The sequence below is a fragment of the Hemitrygon akajei genome, chromosome 3 (genome assembly GCF_048418815.1).
Source record: "Hemitrygon akajei chromosome 3, sHemAka1.3, whole genome shotgun sequence".
NCBI lineage: Eukaryota > Metazoa > Chordata > Chondrichthyes > Myliobatiformes > Dasyatidae > Hemitrygon > Hemitrygon akajei.
In genome coordinates, this window is record NC_133126.1 from 24,836,678 (window position 1) to 24,860,691 (window position 24,014).

The 24,014-nt window shown below is 40.4% G+C and overlaps 1 protein-coding gene across 6 annotated transcripts in view; it reads right to left on the minus strand.

Annotated features, from left to right (window-relative positions):
• The window catches only part of ston2 (stonin 2), a 144,755-nt gene that overhangs the window by 42,208 nt on the left and 78,533 nt on the right, over window positions 1-24,014 (minus strand). The window contains exon 1 of one of the 6 annotated variants that reach the window (XM_073039358.1): window positions 5,937-6,081. The exons of 4 other annotated variants lie outside the window; for them this stretch is intronic. The gene's annotated coding sequence lies outside the window, so the exon portion shown is untranslated. Of the gene's footprint in view, window positions 1-5,019; window positions 5,327-5,936; window positions 6,082-24,014 lie in introns of those variants that run through there. One more of the 6 variants, XM_073039359.1, reaches the window with a different exon arrangement.

Genomic DNA, 24,014 nt, shown 5'->3' on the forward strand with positions numbered 1-24,014 from the left:
CGTACCAGATTCCCATTGCACTTTGTGAGAAAAATTCACCCCTTAATCCACTTTAAAGCTATGGCTTTAGACACTCCTGCCATGGAAAACAAACAGAATACCCATCTAGGGCTTTAATGTTATATACCTCAACCATGTTATCTTTCAATCTCGTCAAAGCAAACAAACCCAGTTTCTCCTGGATAACATAAATCCTTCAGTACAACAACATCCTTGTGAATCATTTCTGTACACTCTCTAGTTTAATTATTTAATCATAGTCGAATGACCAGAATGTCATGCAGCACTTGAAGGGCGATCTGACCAATATTCTGTACAACGGTAACAGGATGATCCAATTTTGATATTCAATGCCTCAGTCGACGCAGGAAAACAAACTTTTTATCACAACCCTGTCTATTTTCACCACTCTCAGCAAACTATGTATGTGTACTTTGCCAGCAATCACCAATTGGGGTTCATTTTCCCACTGCTGTGTGTAAGGAGTTTGTACAATCTCCCTGTGACCATGTGGGTTCTGTCCCACATTCCAAAGCTGTAGAGGTTAGGGTTAGGGAGTTGTGGGCATGCTATGTTGATTCCGGAAGCATAGCAACATTTATGGGCTGCCCCAGACTATATTGGTTGAAGACACAAACAGTGCATTTCACTGCATGGGATGTACATATGGAAAATACAGCTAATTCTAAAGGTCTTAAGGGATATAGCATGATATAGATCAGTTGTCATTGAATACAGCTGTATGCAGGTCATTTGAAAATATGGATGGAAAAATTGCACATGGAGTTTAATGTATGAGGTGTTGCACTTAGGAGGTTAAATGCAAGGGGAATGTATACAGTAAATGGCTGGTAAATTGGTATACAGAGGAGTCCAGTGGTGCAATTCCATAGCTTCCTGAAAGCAGCAATACAAGTGGATAGGTTGGTAAAGGCAATATAAAGCATTCTTGTCTTCGTTAGTCAGGGTATTGCATATAAAAGTTGAGCAGTCACTCGGCAGCTGTATAAAACTTTGTTTAGGTACACTTAAGAGTATTGTGTGCAGTGCTGGTTTTCACATTACAGAAATCAGGTAAAGACTTTGGAGATGGTGCAGAAGCAGTTTACTAGCATGTCACTTGGATTAGAACGTATTAGGTATTAGGAAAGATTGGACAAATTTCAATTAGCTTCCCTGGAATGTTGAGGGGTGCCCTAAAAGAAGTACAGTATATAAAATTATGAAAGGCATAGACAGGGTAGATAATCAGTCCTTTTCCCGAGGGTGGAGATGTCAAATTTTAGAAAGCATAGCTTTAAGGTGGGGGGGGCGGGTGGGGGAGTTTAAATGAGGAATGAAAGTTCCTGAATATTTTATTAATTAGAGAGGTGCAGGTGCCTGGGATGTGCTGCCAAAGGTGAAAGTAGATAGGATAGTGACATTTAAAAGGGAATTAGACATATACTTGAGTATGCAGACATGTAACATTCTCAACGTAGCCATTGAACAATCTCACATATTCATCAGTGTTAACATGATGACCGTAGGTAGCCGCCTCCCTGAATATACTGCTGTCTGTGCTTTTAAGACAGTCCTGCAGCACCGAGGTGGCATCTTCAGATAGATCTCTTGTGAGCATGGACAAGCTGGGCTGAAAGAAATATTTCTGTGCTGTATAACTCTGCATGTTTCTGACCTTCATCTGAGTCTGCAGATGTAACAGATACCTGAGACTGTTGTATGTAGCAGACGCCTTGTATACTTGCAACCCTACTTCAGGCTGCTGTTTAGTGATTACAGCTCAGCATTTAACACAATCATCCCCTCAGGACCAATCAACAAGCTTCAAAACCTAGGCCTCTGCACTTGCCTCTGCAATCGAATCCTTGACTTCCTCATTGGGAGATCACAGTCAGCCTGGTTCAGAAATAACATCGCCTCACTGACAGTCAACACATGCACACTTCCAGGATGTGTGCTTAGCCCACTGCATTTCTCTCTGTACACCCATGACTGTGTGGTTAGGCACAGCTCAAATGCCATCTATAAATTTGCCAATGACACAACTGTTGTTGGCAAGATCTTGGATGTTGACGAGAATACATACAGGAGTGAAATTGATTGGCTGGTTTAGTGGTTTTCAATAACAATCTTGTACTCCATATCATTGAGACCAAGGAATTAATTGTGGACTTCAGAAAAGGGATGTTGGGAGAACACACAGCAGTTGTTATTCAAGGGGTCAGCAGTGGAAAGCATGCTGCTGTGTCAACCTTTCTGAAGATCAATATATTGATGTAATTACAAAGAAGACATACCAGTGTCCATATTTCATTTCGAGTTTGAGGAGGTTTGGTATATCATCAAAGGCGCTAGAAAATTTCTGCACGTCTCATGGAGAGCGTTCTACCTGGTTACATCACCATCTGGTATGGAGGCCCCAATGCACAGGATTGGAAAAAACTGCAGGAGGTTGTAAGCTCAGTCACTTCTAGCATAAGCAATGGCCTCCTCATCACTGAGAGCATTTTCAAAAGGCGATGCCTTAAGAAGGTGGTATTATTCAAGGACCTCCCTACTCCCACAACCCAGGTCATGCCCCCTTCTTGATACTACATCAAGGAGGAGGAACAGGAGGAGCCTGAAGACACACACAATGTTTTAGGAACAACTTTCTCCCCTCTGCTATTAGATTTCTGAACAATCCATAACCCAAGAATACTACATCACAATCTATATTTCGGTTTTCACTTTGCACTATTTATTTATTTTTTGAAATGCTTTTACAGTAACTTATAGTAATCGTTTATGTATTGCACAGTACTCCTGCTGCAAGATAACAAATTTCATGTCAAGTGTCAGTGATACTTGATTAGTTGCTTATGAAATGCTGATCCTTAGTAAGACTGGCAGAGCTCATTGGAGTTTTGAGAAGACGTGGCACTGTTTTTTCTGAGGAAGTGGTGGAACGGGAGTGCAGCAGTATTGAGTGATTAAGACATTGGCATTAAGTGGTAGGGACAGGGTTGAAGAAAATCAAAAGGTTAGCTTTATTAGTCACATGTACATTGAAACATACAGTGAAATGGATCATTTACATCAAGGATATGCTGGGCAGCCTGCATGTGTCACCACGGTTCCAGCAACAACATTGTATGCCCACAACTTACTAAGCATAACTCTTATGTCATTTTGGAATGCGGGAAGAAACTGGAGCACCTGGAGGAAATCCATGTGGTCATAGGGAGAATGTACAAACTCCTTACAGACTGTTATGGGAATTGAACCCTGATCTTATAGTTGGTGCTGTAAAGTGTTGTGCTAACTGCTATGCTACCATGTTGCCCCATAGGACTACTGATGATTACATCGTTGTTGGTTACAGATTCCTATGTCAGGATGATGGACCAGTGATAGAGAACAATTGGTGGTATCATTTCAGTACATCAGGATGTAGTTTTTTTGTTCAAGAATCATTCCACCTTTCTATTTTCTGACATAAGAGCATCTTTTAGTGAAGTGGGAAGGGTAGGCTGCTCTGGCCAAGAAAGAAATCCACAATTGTTGTTTGTTCTTGTAAAATTGTAAACAATGCCAGTTTTCCAAGGCAAAAGAAAAATGAGTTATTTTGAACTTATTAAAGAACTCGGTCAGTTCTATTATGTGAAATTCAGCTCTGTTAACTTAGTCAGCACTCTGTTAAAAAGCTTTATACATAAGGGAAGTGATACCAGATGATCTGATCATTGTGGCATTGCTGTACGTGGAAGTTGGATGTGTACAATTCACAGCTATTATAAGACTCTAAGACATAAGAGCAGAATTAGGCCACTTGGCCTATTGAATCTGCTCCACCATTCCATTATGGCTGATTTATTATCCCTCTCAACTCTATTCGCCTCTCCATAATTTTAATGTCCTGACTAATCAAGAACCTATCAACCTCTGCTTTAAATGTTCTCAATGACTTGGCCTCCACAGATTCATCACCGTCTGGCTAAAGAAGTTCCTTCTCATCTGGGTCCTAAATGGATGTCCCTCTTTTCTGAGGCTGTGGCCTCTGGTTGTAGACGAACCCACTATAAGAACCATCCTCTCCACATTGATTCTAATTAGGCCTTTCAATATTCGATAGGTTTCAATGAGATCCACCCTCATTCTTCTAAACTCCAGAGAGTACAGGCCCAGAGCTATGAAATGCTCCTCATGTGTTAACCCTTTCATTCTCAGAATCATTCTCATGAATTCTCCTGACCCTCTCCAACACCAGCACATCTTTTCTTAGATAAGGGGCCAAAATTGACCAAGTGTTGTCTGACTAATGCCTTATATAAAGCCTAAGTATTACATCCTTGCATCTGTATTGCCTTCATTACCACTGACTCAACCTACAAATTAACCTTTAATCCTGTACCAGGAGTCCCAAATCTCTATGCACCTCTAATTCTTGAATTTTCTGCCTGTTTAGAAAATAGTTTATGTCTTTATTCCTTCTACCAAAGTGCATCATCTGCCACTTCTATGCCCATTCTTCCAATCTGTCCATGAATACACCCCAGCATATTAATACTCTCAACACTGATCTCCCTATCCGCCACGTCCTTCTCCTCAGTAAATACTGGTATAAAGTACATTATGCACCTCACCCACATAGTCTGCATCCAAGCAAATGTTCCCTCCTTTTTTCCTTGAGTGGACCCACCCTCCCCCCACTTTGAGTTAACAACCAATACAACTTGAGGATTGCAGGGGTTGGGGCAGTCCGCAAGTGTTGCCACATGTTCCGGCATTAACATAGCATGCCCACAATGCTCAGCAGAACAACATAGTCCTTACATTTCTTGTAATAATATTTCTTACTTTAGTAAAATTCATCTGATCGTGGTTCCCTCTAAAATAGTTACTAAAGTGAATAACATGGCATACTTGAATTATTCTCTTCTTCATTTGTGAGCACAAACAGCAGCACTCCGGTGTTCCCGGCAATAAAATTAAATTCAGGAAACATCCTTTCAGACACAACTGAAACGCACCTACCTGGAGCAGTACTGAAAGTAGTTGCCGAAATGATGAGTTCTCTGAAAAGATTCTGAACAAGTTCAGTGGGATAGGGGATACAATTGAGGAATATTACAACAGTATTTAAAAGTAGTAAATACACAATTGTCAGTGTTCTTTTCCAAACGTTTTCAAATCATTCTCAAAAAATGCAGCTGATGCGATAATCAAAAGAAAGTTGGCAACAGGATAGTAAAAACACATTTAATTTGAAAAACTGACATCTCTGCATTGCAAAACGTAAATGGGAATGAGGTCTTCAGCTGTTTCAAACCAGCTAGGAAAGAAAAACGAAGCTTTATCAGTTGCTAAGCATCGATAGCGATGCAGGCCAGCAACTCAATTCTTTCAGACTGGGCTGCAGCCTCTACAGTTTTTTTTTAAATTTCCAGCTGGCTAATACATCAACCCCATGAATACACAAGTCTCTGATTCATAAAGTACTGAAATCATTAACATTCCTGCGATGCCCACAAACAATTATTTATCTATTCCTGAAAACACAAAACAATTTGTATCCAAACCAAAGCAATCTGTGAGGTGAAAATTAAATCTTTTACAATGCACAAACCCCGTAAAAGAACTGAAACATTTGCTCCCGTGCTGTGCTACTCTCACACCAAGTACAAACTGTTTATTTCCACCTCAATTCAATCAAAACTTAAAACAGGCAATGCATAGGAATTAATTTCTAAACCTAACTTTTATCAATGTAATTGCAAAATGACACTCATTTTTATTGAAGTAACATAAGCTCTAAAATTAATTGCCTATAGAGTTACAACTTCACACACGCCTAAAGATCCAATATTCGCTGGATTATTAACAGATGTGTTTACAGAAGCCAAAGTGTTTGGGTTACAAGGTTACATAAGCAAAGGTGATAAAATACTTACTCGGGATTTACAATGTTCTGGTCTGTTTTGACCAGTTTGTAGTTGCGTTCCCAGCAGATTCCTCGCCGACACTATTACTTCGCTTGTCATGTGATAAATTATGCATGCCGCATGCATGAGAAGGACTTGCCGCTGCCTGTCTGCCTGGGACAGGCTGGCATTTAGCTGCTAAAGTCATAGATTTGAAGACAACACAAGGCACACCCACACAGGAAATGGTAAGATTTTCAAGGTAAAAGTGAGTTGATTTTCACAGGATTTCAGCTTCCCGAAGTACAACTTGTACAAGTTCTTATTCATGTATTAAGTTTGCAGGGCCATAAAAATTTAAGTAAGAAACTGTGGATGTATGCTAGTGGCAGTGCATTATTAAAATCAGTTTGGATTTCTAAGTAAAAATCCCTAGCTTGACAATCATGTAGGAATTAGTTAATAAATTGTTCCCTGTATTTAAATCACATTTTGCAAGCGGTAACACTGAGCAAGAGAAAACAGATTCTGATAACATTTTCATAAAGTTACGTTCTACAAGGGAGCAAAGATTCTTTGTAGCAGCCTGACAAAGGAAAGACCTACAATGCAATCTGTCCATGACTATACGCAACATTAGCCTGGAATGACTGCAAAGACAGAGGAGTAACAATGCTTTGAAGCAGCAGAGCTGTGAAAGACAGGGGCCCGAGAGTTTAGTGGGATAGCTAACAAAGAAGTGATTTTCGAGAAGATCTCAGTGAAGGCACATGGCATTAAAAATAAGCTGAAAAATATTTTCTCCTGTATTTATGACTATAGCAAATTTCCAGTAATCCACCACACTTAGGAATTTGGTGGTTAAGCAACTCCTAATAAATCCAGATAAACAATTTTTCTGTCCTGCTGCATGTTGTTTAGACCCCAAGACATTTTAATTCACGGTGACGTTGCGCAGTAACGTCAGAAATAGATTTCTCAGTGAAAACAAGTAAGTTTAAGGGGGGGGGGGGGTGTGAGAAACAGGACCCTGCTCAGCTGAAAAAAAGTCCAAAACCTAAGAAACACAAGAGATTCTGCAGATGTTGGAATCCAGAGCAACACACACAAAATGTTGGAGGAACTCAGCAGGTTAGGCAGTATCTACGGAGGGGAACAAACAATTGATGTTTTGGTCCCAGACCCTTCATCAATACTCAGAGACCGGAAGGACTGTGGGTTCTAGGACCCTGGTGAGGAGGGGACTATGGAAAGTGGGACTCAACAAGTCAGAGGATGCTTGTGAATTATCTCCAAAGCTTCATTCAGTTCCTGCGCTCCCTTTCACCAGCAGCTGAAGCCATGGTGAGAAAAGACAACTGTACAAACTAGGGCCAGGAAAATGTAAATGACTAAAGGAACTAAGAGCAATAAGCTAATGTTGCAGCTCTATTAAACTCTGGTTAGACCACAAATGGAATTGTAGGAAGGATGTGAAAGCCTTAGAGAGGGTGCAGAGGAGATTTACCAGGATGCTGCCTGGATTAGAGAGCATGTTTTAAGAGGAAAGGTTGAATAAGGTTTTCTTTTTAAAGTAAAGAAGGATGAGAGGTGACTTGATAGAGGTGTATAAAATGATAAAAGGCTAAGTAGAGTGGATAGCAGTGCCTTTTTCCCAGGGGGCAATGTAAATACAAGAGGCATAAATTTGAGGGAATGTCAGAGGTCGATCATAGATACTAGGGCATTCAGGAAGGTGAACAACGATGTCCCAAAATAAAAAGAGAGGTAGTTGGTGTTAAGGTGCAAAAAAGTGAATTAATCCTCAGGGTTTGACCAAAGGTATTCCAAGAGAGTGAAAAGCAACATAGGCAATTGAAAACACCCTGTTTTGCACAGTGTTACAGCACAAACTCAGAATTAGAATCAAGTTTATTATCACATGCATGTGTTGTGAAATTTGTTAACTTAGCAGCAGTAGTTCAATGCAATACATAATAAAGGGAAAAAAATCACTATAAATTACAAAATAAATAAATACTGCAACAAAAAATAATAAGGTAATAAATAGTGCTAAAAAAGGACTAATGACGAAAAAAATCCTTAATCATGGCTAAAGATGATGAATGTGCTTTTATTTAAAAAAAGTGAAAAATCAAACCAGGGAACTAGGCCCCAGTGACAGGAAATTTACTGGATGAAATTCTGAGGGAGAGATTTTGTATAGATTTGAAAAGACAAAGACTTTGTGCATGAGAAATCATGTCCCAAGACTTTGATCGAATTGGAGAGGCAACTAAGAGCATTAACAAGGGAGGGGTGGTAAACATAATCGATATGGACTTCAGCAAGATTTTTGACAAGGTTCCACATGCTGGATTGGTCCAATAGACTAGATAACATGGGATCCGGGGTTATCTGCCAAAGACAATAGATACAAAAAGTGGAAGGAGACATGGGGTGGTAGTGAAGAGTTGCTTTTCAGACTGTTGACCTGTGACTAGAGGTATGCTGACGTATAGGTGCTAGGTCCAATGCTGTTTGTCATATATATTAACAATTGGGATGAGAATGTAAGTCACATAATTAGAAACTTTGTAGATTACATTAACATTGCTGATGTAGTGGACAGTGAAGTAAGTTGTTTAAAGCTAAAACAGGATCCAGTTCATCTGGGAAAGTGGGTCAAGGAATGGCAGATGGAAATTAACATGGATTAGTGCAAAATGATGAATTTTGGGAAGTTAAACCAAGGCAGGACGTGAGGACCGAAGTTATAAGGAAAACTTGAATATGTTAGGATTTTAATCCATAGAGCAGAGAATTGATAGAGGTATGCAAAATTATGAGGCTTTTTTAACTGAGATTGGGCAAGGCTAGAACCTGAGGGGAACTTGTCAGAAGTAATTGTCATGAGTAGTGTATGCAGGTTCAATTTGAACACTTAAGTGAAGTTTGTATAAGTATATGAACAGAAGTAATATGGAGGCCTATGGATGGATGGGACTAGGCAGAATGCCAATTTATCTTGGATTAGATAGGCCAAAGGGCCTGCTTCTGTGTTGTAGTGTTCTATGACTCTAGGACAGTGGTCCCCAGCCACCAGTCCCTGGCCCAGTGGTTGGGGCCACTGCTCTAGGACATATAAAGTGCAGGACAGGGCCAGGACTACAAATACCTAGATAGACAAGGCAGTGAAGATATGGATATATGGTAAGCTTGTCTTTATCAGATTGGGCACTGTGTATGAGAGTTGGGACATCATGTCACAAGCATTTGAGGTATTGGTGAGACCACACCCTGGAATGCTATGTGCATTAATAGGAAGCATGTCATGAAGCTAGAAGCCCCAGAAAAGATTTACAAGTATGTTGCCAGTACTGGAAGGCTTGAGTTATGAGGATAGATGGGAGAGAATGGGGCTGTTTCCCCTGAAGCAATAGAGTATGAGCAGTGCCCTTATAGAGGTTTATAAAATCCCCAGAGTTGGCCAAGTCTAAAGTTAGAGGGCACAGGTTTAAGGTAGAGCTGGCGGGGAGATTTTACGGATACCCGAGGGACATGTTTTTCCACACAAGGGATGGCGGGTAAATGCAATGAGGTGCCAGAGCAATTGGTAGAAGTAGATACAATTGTAATTTTGAAAAGATATTTAGAGAATTACGTGGATAGGAAAGGTTTAGAGAAATATGGACCAAATTCAGGTGAATGGGATAAGCTCAGGAAGGCATGGTTGACATGGATGACTTGGAGTGAAGGGTCCATTTCTAAGCTTTATGAGTCTAAGAATCAGTTTATTGTTGCTTTTTGCCAACTAAGAGTCTGGACAGGGTGGGGTTTCTTAAAATTAAATCGTCAGCTGGCAAAGCAAGCATAATTTTCTTATTCATGAATGACATGTACTTTACTTTGTTTTTCCCCACACACCCTGACTACAATTAATTGTTAAATCACTTTGCAGCACAATGTAAGTTAAGATTTGAACTAAAACCATGTAATGTGTAGCAAATATATTTGGGGAACAAATCAACTTATTCAAAGAGAAAGTACTTCCACTCAAGCTGTTTCTTCTATTTACTAAGTCATACAACACTACTCCTGTCTTCTAAGGACAAGTCAGTTCTGAATCCAAATGGCCATTTTACTGTGGATCTCATGCATCATAATCTTCTGGATGAGTCTCCCATGAGGAACCTTGTGGAGCACCTTACATCCATAGCTCAACCTTCATCTCCTTTGTCATCTCCTCTAAAATTGTGTATGGAATGTGGAATTTGATAGGTTATTGATTTGTGAGGATGCTAAGGGTTATAGAGAGAAGACAGGTGAATGGGTTGAGAGGAATAATAAATCAGCCATGACGGAATGACAGAGTAGACTCGCTGGGCCGCATGGTCTAATTCTGATCTCATGACTTATGGTCTTATATCATCGTTGGAACTACAAAGACCTCTATCCTTCACAAAACAGAGCAGTGATCAATTTTGCTCTTTACGGTAAAGTGGTACAAAGCAACTACAATTCGAAGTACATTATCAAAGTGGATACTGTATACAAAATACAACCTTGAGACAGCCACTAAACAAAGAAACCAAATAGAACCCATTGAAAAAAGCATACTGTCAAACACCCAATGTGCAAACAAAAACAAATTGTACAAACAATACAAACTAAACAAATAACATTCAGAACTAAAGTTCATGAAAGTAAGTTCACAGCCACAAAGCTAGTCACAGCCAATCCATAAGCCCATTAGTTGAAGGCCACAACCTCATTTCAGCGCTGAGAGCTAACATTTCAGGGCAATGACACTTTAGCAGAACAGGAAAAAAGAGAAAATAAGTTATGTTTGCAGAGAAGGGGAGAGATTGGTAGGATAGAAGAGCAACATGGTGGCCCACATATCCTATGATAGAGTTGCTACCTTAGAACTTCTGTGACCCGGATTGAATCTTGACCTCTGTGTGGTGTGTGCACATTTGCCCTGTGACCAAATGTGTTTCTTTTTTTTATCCTCTCATTTTCTCCCACATTCCAATGTGCAGATTTTAGATTAAATGGCCACTGTAAATTACCCCTAGAGCATTTGCGAGTAATTAGGGTTCATGTGAAAGGGTGCTTGATGATCAGGACAAACGTGATGGAATTGTTTCTGTGGTGTATAACTCTAATATCTGTGATAGTACTGTGCGGTGGTGGTAGGTTATAGAGGTTAATGGGGACAGTTAGAGTGTGAAAATATAAACAAAGGTGCATAAAAGGATGTGAAATGTAGGCCAGTAGGCCGTGCTCCGCAGTTCAAACTGTGTCAACAGAGAGAGCCATGAGTGATATTGATTGCAGCTTTCTGAACTATACCCAGAAGGAATACAAGGTGGTGTTACTCAGGCTAGCATCAGGTCTTGTTAGAAAAATACACTGGGAATGGGATAGAATCAAAGTGGAGCATGTTACTTCTTTCCAGACTTAATTCTGAATCCTACAACTTCTCTGTTTGGATCAGAACCAGCATTTATGCTGTAAGTATCAGTTTAGAACACAGAACAGTACAGTATACAAAAGACCCTTTAGTCCACAATGTTTGTGCTGAGCACAATGCCGATATAGCCTGCACGTCTGCCTCTGTGTAGCCTATATCCCTCAATTACTTCCTGTTAATGTATCCATCCAAATACCTCTTAAACATTGTTACTTCAACTACTTCCAGGTACATAATATTATGTTAAAAAAATTACCTCATAAATTTCCTTTAAACGACACCACTCTCACCCTAATGTTGTGCTTTACATTTCTACCCGGGGGCCGGTGGGGAAGAGAGGGAGAAGACATTGACTATCTACCCTATCAAATCACCTCTCTCTGACACTCCAGAGAAAGCAGTTCAACTTCATCCAAACTCTTTACAGTTACGACTCTAATCCAAGCTACATCCTGGTAAATTTCTTCTAGAATCAAAATCAGGTTTATTATCACCGGCATGTGGCCTGAAATTTGTTAATTTAGCAGCAACAGTTCAATGCAATACATAGTATAGAAGAAAAAAGAAGAAATAAATAAGTAAATTACAGTTTATGATTATTGAATAGATAAAAAAAAATCGTGCAAAAACAGAAATAATACATATTAAAAAATGAGGTCGTGTTTGTGGGTTCAATGTCCATTTAGGAATCGGATGGCAGAGGAACAGAAGCTGTTCCTGAATCGCTGAGTGTGTGCCTTCAGGCTTCTGTACCTCCTACCTGATGGTAACAGTGAGGAAAGGGCATGCTCAGGGTGCTGGAGGTCCTTAATAATGGACACTGCCTTTCTGAGACACCACTCCCTGAAGATGTCCTGGGTACTTTGTAGGCTAGTGCTCAAGATGGAGCTGACTAAATTTACAACTTTCTGCAGCTTCTTTCGGTCCTATGCAGTCACCCCCACCCCCATACCAGGCAGTGATGCAGCCTGTCAGAATACCGTACTCTCCACAATACAGCTATAAAAGTTTTCAGTGTTTTTGTTGACATACCAAATCTCTTCAAACTCCTAATGAAGTATAGTCGCTGTCTTACCTTGTTTATAGCAGCATTGATATGTTAGCACCAGGTTAGGTCCTCGGAGATCTTGACCCCCCAGGAACTTGAAACTGCTCACTCTCTCCACTTCTGATCCCTCTATGAGGGTTGGTATGTGTTCTTTCGTCTTACCCTGATTATCCACAATCAGCTCTTTTGTCTTATTGATGTTGAGTGCAAGGTTGTTACTGCAACACCACTCCACTAGTTAGTATATCTCACTCCTGTATGCCCTCTTATCTCCATCTGAGATTCTACCAACAATGATTGTATCATCAGCAAATTTATAGATGGTATTTAATATGCCTAGCCACGCAGTTATGTGTATATAGAGAGTAGAGCAGTGGGCTAAGCACTCACTCCTGAGGTGCACCAGTGTTGATCGTCAGTGAGGAGGAGATATTATCACCAGATTGTAGTCTTCCAGTTAGGAAGTTGAGGGTCCAAATGCAGAGGGAGGTACAGAGGCCCAGGTTCTGTAACTTCTCAATCAGGATTGTGGGAATGATGGTGTTAAATGTTGAGCTATAGTCAATGAAGAGCATCCTGACATAGGTGTTTGCGTTGTCCAGGTGGTCTAAGACCGTGTGAAGAGCCATTAAGATTGCATCTGCCATTGACCTATTGTGGCGATAGGCAAATTGCAATGGGTCCAGGTCTTGTTGAGGCAGGAGTTCACTCTAGTCATGACCAACCTCTCAAAGCATTTCATCACAGTAGATGTGATTGCTACTGGGCGATAATCATTAAGGCAGCTGCATCCTCTTTAAAGCCTCTACATCCTCCCTGTAAAGACCACCAGAACTACATATAATATTCCTAATGTGGCTAAATTAAAGCTTCATACAGCTATATGATGACTTAGCTGACTTTTATAATCAGTGCTCCAACCAACGAGGGCAAGCATGCCGTGCACGTCTTTAACCACTCTATCTTCTTCTGTTGCCACTTTAAGGGAGCTAACAACATTCCTCACTACTCACAACTCCACTAATTTTGTTCCATCTGCATTTATGTCTGTGTCTCTTAAATGTACTACAAAAAACAGAAGTCCCTGCGCTAATCTTAATGGAACATCTGTGATCACAGACCTCCAGACAGAATAATGCCTCTCCACCCCCTACCTACTGTCTGTCATTGCCAAACCAATACCAAATCCAATCTAACAATTCCCCATGGATCTCGTGTGCATTTATATTCTGGATATAAGACCATGAGAATTAGGATCAGAATTAGGCCATTCAGCACTTTGAGTCAGCTCCATTTCATCATGGTTGATCCATTTTCCTGCCTTCTCCCCATAACCTTTCCTGTCCTGACTAAGCAAGAATCTATCAACCTCCACCTTAAAAACACCCATGATCTGGTCTCCATAGCCACCAATGGCAATAAATTCCACAGATTCACCACACATCGGCTAAAGAAATTCCTCCTCATCTCTGTTCTAAAAGGACGTCCCTCTTCTGAGGCTATGTCCTCTGGTCTTAAGACTCCCCCACCATAGGAAACATCCTCCCCACATTCATTCTATCTAGGCCTTTCAATCTTTGATAGGTTTTAACGAGATCCTCCCTCATTCTTCTAAATTCCAGCAAGTACAGGCTCTGAGCCATCAAATGCTTCTCATACAATAACCCTTTCATTCTGGAATTATTCTCGTGAATGTCCTCTGAACCCTCACCAATATCAGCACATCCTATCTTAGATAAAGGGTCCAAAACTGCTCACAAAACTCCAAGTGAGGCCTCACTAGGCCTTATAAAGCCTCAGCATTATGCTTGTTTTTATATTCTAGTTCTCTCAAAATGAATGCTTACATTGCATTTGCCTTCCTCACCACCTACTCAACCTTGCAAGCTAGCCTTTAGGGAATCCTGCACGAGGACTCCTAAGTCCTTTTGCACTTAGGATTCTTGAATTTTCTCCCAGTTTAGAAAATAATCTATGCTTTTGTTCCTTCTACCCGTGCATAACCATACACTTCCCAACATTGTATTCCATTTGCCCATTCTCCAAATAAACCTAAGTCCTACTGCAGCCTCTCTTCTTCCTCAACACCACCTGCCCCCCACCTATCTTTGTATCATCTGTAAATGGCCACAAAGCTATTAGTTTTGTCATCTAAATCATTAACATATGACATAAAAAGAAGCAGTCCTCACACTGACCACTGTGGAATACCACTAGACACTGGCAGCCAACCAGAAAAGGCTCCCCTATTCCCACTCTTTGCCTCTTGCCAATCAGCCAATCCTCTGTCCATGCTAGTATCTTTCCGATAATACCATGGACTCTCGTGTGGCACTTTTTTAAAAGCCTTCTGAAAATCCAAGTACACAACATCCAATGATTCTCCTTTGTCTATCCTACTTGTTATTTCCCCAAAGAATTCTAACAGATTTGTCAGTCAAGATTTCCCCTTTAAAAAACCGTGCTGACTTTAGCCTATTTTATCATGTGCCTCCGAGTATCCCAGAGCTTCACCCTTAACAATCAACTCCAATATCTTTCCAACCACTTAGGTCAGGTTAACTGGCCTATTATTTCCTTTCTTCTGCCTCTCTTCCTTCTTAAAGAGTGGAGTAGTATTTGCAATTTTCCAGTCTTTTGGAAACGTGACAGAATCTGGTGATTCTTGAAATATCATTACTAATGCCTCCACAATGTCCTCAGCTACCTCTTTCAGAACCCTGGGGCTCATCTGATCCAGGTGACCTATCTACCTTCAGATCTTTCAACTTCCCAAGCACCTTCTCCCATTTGTACTCACTTCTACCCCGACACTCTCGAATTCTGGCACACTGCTAGTTATTTCAACAGTGAAGACAGATGCAAAATTCTTATTTAGTTCCTCCACCATTTCCTTGTCCCCAATTACTCCTGCGTCATTTTTGAGTGGTCCCATATCTACTCTCACCTCTCTTTTACTCTTTATATATGTTTTGAAAAAACTTTTGGTATGCTCTTGAATATTATTGGCTACCTTACTTTCATATTTCATCTTTTCCTGCCTTAGGGCTTTTTAACTGCCTTCTGTTGGTTTTTAAAAGCTTCCCAATCCTGTAACTTCCCACTAATTTTTGCTATAACCACCATAAAAATGCAGACCTGACATCACACACAAAAGTAAATAACATTCCAGTAGAAAAATGCATTTCAAACTTGATAATAGATGTATTTAAAGTTAAAAAATAAATATACAATTCCAATAAGAATAGCATGAATTTTGTTTATGATTATTAAATTGAAATCACGTTAATTTTAGATATTCAGTATAAAGGAATGCTCTAAATCTCAATTTTTAAAATGTATTAGAATTATTGGGTGTAAAAACATTAAAATACATCTCAATTCAAATTCTTGATTATTAATAGAAAGATTTGGAAAAAGTTAATTAACTGCTAATATCAGAGATTCATGAATGTTTGTTACTGCTATGATTCAGATTCAGTTTATTGTCATTTAGAAACCACAAATGCAATGCAGTTAAAAAATGAGGCAACGTTCCTCCAGAATGATATCACAAAAGCATATGACAAAACAGATTACACCAGAAAATCCACATAACGTTTGGCAATCCCCAATCCAGAGTCCGGAGAGGCTGCTGTGTATTAATATTGCGCTACTGTCTTAGCGTAATGTACTGATTAATGAGAATTTATAGTGATACTTTTACAGCTTCACAGAGTTTAGGTTTTTAATCCAAAAGGAAGTAGTTTGTTGGCAGGATAAGACTCCACCTGTTTGCTTCATTACTTAAGTATAGGCTTAGGACTCAGAACGAGACAAACCAGTTTATTTCTACCCATCCAGCTGCACAGTCATCAAATCTCTATTTTGTCTGGGCTTTCAAAAGCATGTTAGAATGTGCAATGTTATAACACATCCATCTTGCCTATTCATAAGCATGTTAAAACACATCCATCTATAAAAGACACTGGTTATTTTACGAACCCCAATTGCCATGGTGACTACGCAATGAAAATAGCCATTTCAATGCAGAAGTAAAAGGACCCAACAGTGGGTATTGAACATGGGATTTTCAACTGAGAAATGACTGATATTTAGATTATCAATGCTGAATTTAAACTTTGTAGGATTTTCTGAGTATGCTATCAATTAGAGTTCCAACGATTTTGTTAAAATCCTTCCAGCCACAATCTAAAATTAGTTAACATGTTTTGTATTAATGTACAAAAATACATCTAATTAAATAAAATTGCATTTGATAGGGAAAGCAATTTGAAGTTTCCTTTTACAGGTTCATAAAATGATACAGCATCCTTTGACCCAACTCATCCATGCTGACGAAGATGTCATTTAAACACTGTACTTGTATGTGCTTCTATAGCTTCCTCTGGTAACTTCTTCCATATTCCAACCACACCGTGTAAAAAATTTGCTCCTCAGATCCCTCATAAGTCTTTTCCCATTCACCTTAAATCTATCCCTCTTGTTTAGAATTCCCTGCCCTGTGAAAATGACTGGGACCATCCACCTTATCTGTACCCCTCATGATTAAATACTTCATCATAATTTTAGGGGTCCAAAGTGCCCTGAAATGGCTTACAGCAAATGAAATACGTATAAAATTTAGTTCAGTTGTAATGTACGAAAGCCCAACAGTCAATTTGCGCACAGCAAGCTCCTACACTGCAATAAATAAAACCGTTGTTTACTTGGATTTTCGGTAGTCCTTTGACAAGGTGCCCACAAGAGGCTGCTTAACAAGACAAGAGCACATGGTATTACAGGAAAGATACTAGCATGGAGAGAAGATTGGTGATTGGCAGGAAGCAAAGAGTTGGAATAAGGGGACCTGTTCCGACTGGCTGTCGGTGGCAAGTGGTCGCAAGGTCAGTACCAGGGCCACTTACTTTCACATTATATGTCAACGATTTGGATGGTTTTGTGGCCTAGTTTGCAGTAGATTCGAAAATAGGTGGAGGGGCATGTAGTGTTGAGGAAGCTGGGAGTCCACAGAAGGACTTGGGCAAAGAAGTGGCAGATGGAATATAGTGTAGGGAAGTGTACGGGCATACACTTGGTAGAAGGAATAGAAGTGTAGAATATTTTCTAAATGGGGAAAAAATTCAAAAATCCGAGATGCAAAAGGGATTTGGGAGCCTCTGTGCAGGATTCCTAAAGGTTAACTTTCAGGTTGAGTCAGTGGTAAGGAAGACAAATGCAATGTTAGCATTCATTTCAAGAGGACTAGAATGTAAGAAGAAGAATATGAGGCTTAATAATGCATTGGTTAGACCATACTTGGGAGTATTGTGAGCTGTCATTGAGTATATTTAAAGCAGAGGTTGATAGGTTCTTGATTAGTGAGGGCGTCAAAGGTTACAGGGAGAAGGCTAGAGGATGAGGTTGAGAGGGATAATAGATCAGTCATGACAGAAAGGCTGAGCAGACTTGAGGGGTCAGGTGGCCTAATTCTGCTATGTCTTAAGGTCTTATATCAGCGTTGAAACTACAAAGACATCTAACCTTCACAAAATAGAGCTAACTGTGATCAATTCTGCTCTCTTTAAGATAACATGGTACAAAGCAACTACAATTCAAAGTACATTTATTATCAAAATGTACTATATGCAACCTTGAGACTTGTCTCCTTACAGGCAACTAAAAATCAAAGAAACCCAATTAAACCCATTGAAAAAACACCCAATGTGCAAAATAAAAGAACAGATTGTGCTAACAATACGAAGTAAACAAATAACATTCGGAAAGCTCACAGAAGTAGCAAATCACAGCTGATCAATGAGCCCATTAGTTGCAGGCCACAGCCTCAGTTCTTATGCTCTTATCTGCTTTATATGGTGTTAGGAGAAGATAAATGTCCTCCAAAAATGAGATTCCAGAAACCTCTTGCATAAATTCTTAGTATTTTTAATCATGCCATGGGATCTTTTATACACATATGAAAGAACAAATGGTATCATCTGAAATTCAACGCCTTGACAATGCACTACTTTGTCAATAGCACTTGAATGTACATTCATGAATGTACTTGAAAATTAGGAAAAGGAACAGATAGAGTCATACAGCACAACAGCATTGATACAGGCCACTCAGCCCATCTAGTCTGTACTGAACTTTTATTCTACTACTCCCATTGACCTGCACCTGGACCATAGCTTTCCAAACCTCTCCCATCCATGTACCTCTCCAAATATGGACTCACACCACTCAAACCGCTCTTTCAAACTCCTGGTAGTGCATATCACACACAGCCTCTCATGAGCCCACAACATATCCTCCACAGTCAAGAAAGTTCTCCAATAACTCTATGTTCTGAGGAGGCTGAAGAGAGCTGGACTATGCACATCAGTACTCAGAATATTTTACATCACTGCATGGTAAGGAATCTGCACTGGCTGCAGCGAACAGGAAGGCTGTACAATGGGTAGATAGTTAAAACTGCCCAATGCATTGGCGGCACCAATTTAACTGCCATCAAGGACATATATCCTGAAAAATGCCAGGAATATCATGAAGGATCCCACCCGCTGTTCATGCCTGTTTGTCAGGACTGCCAGATTCAAAAACAGTGACACTTCCACCCACTAACCCACCCAACACCAGTACTTCATTATTTCCTGTCAGATTCATGTTAGGTACAAACAATCCAGTGCATAGCGTCACTTTATGTACAATCAATGTAAATAAGCTGCCTTACATATTTATATTTAATGTGATTTTTGCTATTGTGTTCTTTATCTAATCATGTTTTTTTTTGCTGTATCAGATCCGAAGTAACAATTATTTTGTTCTCCTCTACACTTGTGCACTGAAAATTACATTAAACAATTTTGAATCTTCTCTTAAATGTTGAAATCAAGTCCACATCCACCACCTCTGCTGGCAGCTTGATCCTCTTGGATCACTTGGGTGAGTGAGCCTAATTTCTAGATTCTTCCACAAGAATCTAGAAATATCTTCTCCCATCTCTGTCAGTAACCCTCAGGTTCACTTCTGCTTCACCTCGCATTCATATAAATTCCAGAGGTCAGACCTATCCAGATGAGCCACATAGGAAAACCCAGATATTCCACATCTGTCTGCAAAATCTCTGGATAACTTCTATGCATTAACACCTTTAAATAACAAGACGTGGCTCTGAATTCAATCCTCTGATTAATGAAGGCCAACACACCATACATCTTCTGAACCATCCATCAAATTGCATAGCAAACTTGAGGGATCAATGGACTTGGACCCCAAGGTCTCTTTGTTCCTCCACAAGTGTTCAGAAAGTGATCTTCAAACACTTTTTCCTCAGGTGGCCTAGTTCACACAAGGAGTGACACTTCATCCATTACGCAGACAAGTGACTTTGCTATCAAATTTTACAGGTGTTCCAGACAGATCTGTTTGCAGAGTGTTTTATTGTTGAGTGGGGGTATGTTTTGTAGAGGCTGAGTAGATATGAAGTCAGCTGTTCAACGCCAGCAGCTCAGTGGCCAGAGCAGAGCTTAAAAGACGGCTTGCTTGAAGTGGAAGACCCAATACTCTGTATACCTCTACAGAATGTGGAAACAGGTGCACCCAGCACATGGCTCCCTTGAATTTCTGCAGATGAATTTCTCCCTTGAGCAGATAGCAAAACGGGTTACCAAATTGCCCCTCTACAACAAAAGACTCAACAATCACCAGTCACATTCCTGGACAGTGAAACTGCTACATTCACTCCCTTGTGATAATTTTTTTCAAAAAAACTGTTTTACTATGTCAAGTCAAAAAAAAGATTTTTTGTCTGAACACCACGTTGATGATGAACATCACAATTATCCCCCAATTTACTTTTTCTAACCAGTGCTCTTGAGAGGATCTATATTAGTATGGGCTGAAAGGGAATATTTGAGGCTTGTGGGGATGCTTTTGTGGTCAGAATGCAACTAAATAGAATCTGTCCAAGTATTCCACACATTGTGACAATTCCAAAAGAATTGTTCCATTTGCTTTGGGACAGAACTACACTGAGTTACATTTTTCACTCTGAACAATAGATTGATTGATCTCCATCAGCTGCCTTTGTTAAGATTGGATACAGCCTACTCCATCGCAGGAAAAACCTCCCTAACTTTGAGCACATCTGTGCACATTTGTGCTGCCACAGGAAAACAGCATCCATCATCAAAGACCCCACCATTCAGGCCATGCTCACTTCTCACTACTATCATCAGGAAGAAGGTACAGGAGTCTTAGGTGCCATAGCACCAGGTCCAAGAACAGTTATTACTCTTAAAACATCAGGCTCCTGAACCAGAGTGGTTATATTATGCATGGCAAGTGATTATTCAAAGCTTTTAAATATACATGAACAAAAAAAGAGAAAATTTCGCCTTCAGTCATACTTAAGAGCATCGCTGATATTGTATTTCATTAGGATGGTCACTGATGGAATGTCCAATTACTAAACGTCGCTTGCAATGTAGCTCAGACTTTGACCCAATTATAAGTGCTATGATTCTTTGTTGAGCTTGCATGCAGTATGTCATTGCCAGCTACAGATTTTTAGCTTCTAGCTGCACTTTAGCTATATGACTAAAGGCCTTTGTAAGGTGAAGCAACCATGTACACAAAATGATTCCACTGAAGCAGAACAACTTTAAATTAGCCAAGAGCATGGATGAAGCTGGATTCCATCTTTTTTACCTATTCGTACCTTAAATGTGAGTGTTTCATTGAAATGAATCAAGGCTATGATGTTACACACAAAATGATTACACTGCAAAGATTTTTAAAGCGAGTGGAGTATAAAAGTAATAAACATTTCCAGCATTCAAGTTACTTTAAGCAATTAGTTTGGATAACTCTGCTGAATGAAATCTCACTTTATTCCAATGTCTGGTGTGAACATTAAACTTTAGATATGCCTGTACTGGCTTTTGGATTTTGCTTTCATATCCTTAAAGCTATGAGGCATTAAACAATTTTGGCTGCATGTTTATTGAGGGAGACCTATACCCTAATCTGAGCTATCCATTCCTATCATACACCTGTGGTCACTGTTAACATGTGAACCAGCCTCAAGGGGCCATAAAATCTATTTTCTTACTGCAGATGCAAATCAACTGCTTTACTTCTACTACGTGTTGGCGCGTGGTCTAGTGGATAAGGCATCGGTCTAGTGATCTGAAGGTCACTGGTTCGAGCCTCAGCTGAGGCAGCATGTTGTGCCCTTGAGCAAGGCACTTAACCACACATTGCTCTGCGATGACACCGGTACCAAGCTGCTTGGATCCTAGTGCCCTTCCCTTGGACAACATCGGTGGCAGGGAGAGGGGAAGGCTTGCAGCTTAGGCAACTGCCGGTCTCCCATACAACCCTGCCCAGGCCTGCGCCCTGGAAACCTTCCAAGGCGCAAATCCATGGTATCCTGTCACCTTTTTGTCTTCTTGCTGATTAAACATTGTTCTCAAATCCTATGGCCAATACATTCTTCATAAAAATAATTACTTTGCACAATTCATTTTTCAATGCAATAAAAATTACCAATGTATTTTACAGAACTACTTTCTGATAATGTCGAGTCTACTCTGCTATTCGATCATGGCTGATTTATTTTCCCTCTCAACCCCATTCTTCTGCTTTCTCCCTGTAACTTTTGATGCCCTTACTAATCAAGAACCTATCAATCTTTGCTTTAAACATACCCACCTGTGGCAATGAATTCCACACATTCACCACCCTCTGACTAAAGTAATTCCTCCTCATTTCTGTTCTAAAGAGATGTTCTTCACTTCAGAGTCTATGCCCTCTGGCCCTAGTTTCACCCACTATAGGAAATATCCTCTCCACATCCACTCTATCTAGGCCTTTCAATATTTGATATTGAAGGAGAACCCCTCCTAATTTTTCTAAACTCCAGTGAGTATAGGCCCAGAGTCATCAAATGCACCTCATGTAGTAACCTTTTCATTTCCAGAATCATTCTCATGAATCTCCTCTGGACCCTCTCCAATGCCAGCACAAAACTGCTCACAGTATTCCAAGTGCTGTCTGACCATTGCCTTAAAAAGCCTCTGCATTTCATCCTTGCTTTTATATTCTAGTTTTCTCAAAAATAAACATTTCACAAAAAATATGCAGAGTTGGAAGAGAATTCCAGGGTATTAAACCCAGCTAGTTAAAGATATGTCAATCTATAGAGCAGCAGGCCTACTTTCAAAAGGCCTTCGATAAGGTGCCGCGTAAGAGGCTGCTTAATAAGATGAGAGCCCATGGAATTACAGGAAAGATATTGGAATGGGTGGAGCATTGGCTGATAGGCTGAAAGCAAAAGGAGGGACTTAAGGGCTCCTATTCTGGTTGGTTGCTGGTTACTAGTGGTGTTCCGCAAAGGTCGGTGTTGGGGCCACTTCTTTTTACACTGTATATCAATGATCTAGATTATGGATAAAATGGTTTTGTGGCTAAGTTTGCGGATGTCACCAAGATAGGTGGAGGAGCAGGAAGTGTTGAAGAAACAGAAAGGTTGCAGAGAGACTTGGTCAGTTTAGGAGAGTGGGCAAAGAAATGGCAGATGAGATACAATGTTGAGAAATGTATGGTTGTACATTTTGGAAGAAGAAGTAATCGGGCAGGTTATTATTTAGATGGGAAGAAAATTCAAAAATTGGAAGTGCAAAGGGACTTGGGGGTCATCGTGCAGGATACCCTATAGGTTACCCACCAGAAAGCGAATGCTATGTTGGCATTCATTTCAAGAGGAATAGAGTATAAGAGTAAGGAGGTGTTGATGAGGCTCTATGGGGCACTGGTGAGACCTCATTTGGAATACTGTGTGCAGTTTTGGGCCCCCTATCTTGGAAGGGATGTACTGATGTTGGAGAGAGTTCAGAGAAGATTTACAAGGATGATTCCTGGAATGCAGGGGCTAACATATGAGGAGCGTTTGTTGACTCTTGGACTGTATTCATTAGAGTATAGAAGAATGAGAGGGGATCTCATAGAAACATTTCAAATGTTGAAAGGGTTGGACAGAGTAGATGTGGAAAGGCTGTTTCCCTTTCCCATTCGGATATGTCCATACATGGCCTCCTCTACTACCATGATGAGGCCAAACTTAGGTTGGAGGAGCAACACCTCATATACTGTCTGGGTAGCCTCCAGCACCTTGGTATGAACATCGAATTCTCCAACTTCCAGTAATTTCCTCCCTCTCCCTTCCCCCATCCCACTTTCACTCTGTCTCCTCTTCTAGCTAACTCTCTCATGATTCTGCCTTCTTTTACTACCCATAGTGCTTTCCCCTTAGATTCCTTCTTCACCTCTCGTGCCTATCCCTTCCCTGTTTCCTCTCCCCCACCCCTTGATCTTTCCTTTGATTGGTTTTCCACCCTCCCCCCACCTTCTTTATAGGGCCCCTGCCCCCTCCTTCTTCAGTCCTGACGAAGGGTCTCGGCCCAAAATGTTAACTGCTCATTTCAACGGATGCTGCCCGACCTGCTGAGTTCATCCAGCTTGTTTGTACGTGCTGGTTCCCTTGGTGGGCAAGTCCAGGACAAGAGGCCACAATCTTAGAATTAGAGGGTACCCATTTAAAACAGACATGAGGAGA